The sequence below is a fragment of the Amblyomma americanum genome, chromosome 1, assembly GCF_052857255.1.
Source record: "Amblyomma americanum isolate KBUSLIRL-KWMA chromosome 1, ASM5285725v1, whole genome shotgun sequence".
NCBI lineage: Eukaryota > Metazoa > Arthropoda > Arachnida > Ixodida > Ixodidae > Amblyomma > Amblyomma americanum.
This window is the reverse complement of record NC_135497.1, coordinates 383,656,898-383,660,192: the sequence shown is the minus strand read 5'-3', so window position 1 is coordinate 383,660,192 and position 3,295 is coordinate 383,656,898. Positions and strand designations below refer to the sequence as shown.

General features: G+C 43.8%; 1 non-coding gene across 1 annotated transcript; it reads right to left on the bottom strand.

The window, feature by feature from the left end:
• Window positions 1–479: 479 nt before the first annotated feature.
• On the bottom strand, window positions 480–551 carry TRNAA-UGC (transfer RNA alanine (anticodon UGC)). The gene has a single exon. It is a non-coding gene; the product is annotated as a tRNA-Ala (tRNA).
• Between the last annotated feature and the right edge of the window lie 2,744 nt (window positions 552–3,295).

Sequence of the window (3,295 nt, the reverse complement as noted above, 5' to 3'; positions counted from 1 at the left end):
GTAGCTTGCATCAAATGTCTAGCCAGACTTATTTATCTTCACTCTATCTCTCGCTGTGGTTTACCGTACGACTTCAGTAGGCACTCTGCAGCTGACTAAAAGAAGTGGTCATAGGTAGCATGAGAGGTGCGCTGTCTTCTCTTTTGTCTCCGTGTTACCTCTTTCCTGCCACTGTACCATAGGAGACAAAGTTTGCCATTATCGCTCGCGTGGCAAAAAGAGAGGAGAAACCGGTGACTTCCCCTTCCTGCAGTTTGTCCCTCGGCTATCGATTGTCGTCTCGGCACACAATTCTCTTTGTAAGCTTCATCCATCTTCCAAAAGTGCCACAACAGTAGCGGCTAACGGCTGTCAGAGCCACCTGATAAAGATTATGAACCTTAGGCAAGAAATCGAAGCATGTGGACCTAATTCAGTTTTCTTCGCAATTCTCTATGCCCATTCCAACAGAAAAAAAAGAGAATATAAAAAGTTATACCTGGAGGTGCCGGGGATCGAACCCGGGGCCTTTCACATGCAAAGCGAGCGCTCTACCACTGAGCTACACCCCCATTTCATGCACGCCATTTGACTCCGGATCTAAGATGCAGCAGTTTGATTGCCATCTCTTCTTTTTTTTAATTGGTTTTAGGGGAAAGGAAATGGTGCAGTATCTCTCATATATCGTTGGACACCTGAACCGCGCCGTAAGGGAAGGGATAAAGGAGGGAGTGAAAGAAGAATGAAAGAAGGGGCGCCGTAGTGGAGGGCCACCTTTTCTCAATTTCGTTTTCGGTTCAATTAATTTACTTCATTCTCTTACATGTGATAATGACATTTGAGTCATGTTGCAAGCTTATATTTACAATTTCTGCGACATTTTATGAACTTTTCAAATCTATCGCCTAACATATGACGTCACTACCTTTTCGACCAATCCACATTTTCTCACCCTCCACCGGCGCGGTAGGCGGAGCCGTTGAATTCTCCACAGCATGGGAGCCATGGGAGCCGCTAAAACGCTAGCTGTTACTGGCAGTGCGCTCCTGGAACAGGGGCTGAATTTTTTTGACGTCTTTGACACCGCTGATGTACTGGATGAATAATGAAGCTGGCGGCAGAAGGAAAACGCAATAATTGTGTGTGCAATTTCTTGTGCAAATCTTCAAATTAATAATGTCTGCGTTAATTTTAAGTTTTACGTTAGGAAAGTGCACAACCCGCAAAAGATAAATGCCGTGAGTGCACGTAGGCGTGTTTTGCGCTGAGTTCGCCTGGGTTATTGAAGAACTTGATCAGCTGCTTTACCGCTGTCATAACTGCTTTTCTAGTTTTAAAATCCGAGGAAATCTGTAGTACCGAGGTAATGAAGTGAAGATCAATTTTTTAAATCTGGCGGTTTTAAGCATGAAAGATTTTTGGCTACTGTAATTTGCAAACTGTAGCAAGCGTCGTTTCGATACAGCACCGGCGCCAGCCCGGAAAGTGAAGCCGCAACTAACGGCCACCGAGCCTGAACTTTCCCTCCGGATTGTTTCCTGCAAAAGAAATACTTTCGGATTCCAGAGCCTCGAGAACGAAAGAAACGGAATTTTATAATTTATATAAAGGCTTACATGCCAAGGTTCGCACTTATAATATGGCAATTTAATGTTTCTTCGCCAATGAATACAAATCGAGTTCAGACTTTCTCACAGACCTCACTGAGGATGCCGTGAAACTCGGTTCTGTTGCAGACACATTGCGGAACGCTATATCTGGTCATTACGTTTATGAAGTTATGTCACGACGAGAATGTCGTTAAAATATTTAATATCGGCGGCACTAGATGTTTTTGCACACAAAATATCAATAATTGATATTTTGAGGCTCAATTTAATATCGAGGAAAGAAACTCAAGTCACTTCAACTAATTTAAAACTCAATTTATAGTCCCAAAAATGATAATTAAAGGCGTGCTTTAGACCTTGCGCACCGAATTCATGTAGAAAAAATAAATACCGCTGATAACGATTATTAGCGCAATAAATCAGGCAGGACTTCGTAACTACAGAACGAATTGATTCGCAGACATTTGAGAAAAAATTCGCAGACCTGTAATGAACTTCTGAGTGCCCACAGAGCACTGAACAAACCACAGTGATATCAAATGTCCACCATACAGTATAATGAAAGTAAATCATGTTTTGACTGCAGCCACTTTTTCCCGCATGATATGCTACGTCCCTTCCTGATATCTCATGTTCAATAAACAATCTGGTGCCTTAGCTCCTAAAGCGTAAGCACGAACGTAACTCTTACGGATTTCCCGCATCACAGTTTTCCACTTCCGATAGCACTGTCAAGTTGTACGCAAAGAAGTCTTAGGGTCTTAACGAAATGTTACATTTATTTTGGAATTATACATAACTGTCTTCCGCGACAATTAACTCGGTGCCCATTTTTATACCATCTTTCTGCCCACCCAAACAGATGGGCGTGGGCCTCGGCTAAAGCGGGCATTCCAAGACGTACTACTTGCATTCTGCGTCTGAACGGGGGAAAACTTCGTCTAGGGTGCAGTGAAGATTGCAAGAGTCTGAGGGTGCTTTGGGGGATGTTGATATTACTTAAGCACGGTAGGATGCGGGAGCGCTGCATGGTTGCTTTTGTTGTGAGGACACTAAACTGAGGCACAGCCTCCTGTCTAAATCAGCCAGCTACATTTTTCCAGTCACTTTCTATTTAAATTATCTTAAAGTTCCTCGGAAACAAAGAAAAACGCGAAAAATAGCCCCAGTCCCAACGCTAACAGCAGCGCTTCAGAGCATTAATTTGTTGCGGGATTAACAACTGTGGTGCATTTTCTCGAACAGTGCATCTCAAATCAAACTATTATAATAAGGCGCCGTCGATTTACCACGCCCTGAAGTCGTGTCTCACTGGAAGTTGCTGGAGGATCACTTACTCGCGTACCGATGCACCGCACTGTAAACAATACTCGGCCACTGGTTCTCCACTCAACTGTCTTCGAGTGAAAGAAGAGCCTGCGGAAGTAGACTTGAGACTTCTTACAGTAGAATATTATTCATGCCCAGGAAGAAAATAAAAAAAAAGTTATTGACGTTTACGCATAGCTGCAAATCGGGCGATGAAAGGCCGTCTCTGTTCCGCCTCCGCTCTTGCCTAATGGCACGCACGGTCGTTCCGACGTCCAAATCATAGCTCTACGAGGAGTGGCAAGAGAAGACGCAGGAGAATGGACCATTGCCTGCTCAAATATCGATCGAGTGGAAAGGAAAGCTTAAGGCAGGATATTGAAAGGGGATGCTGTTTG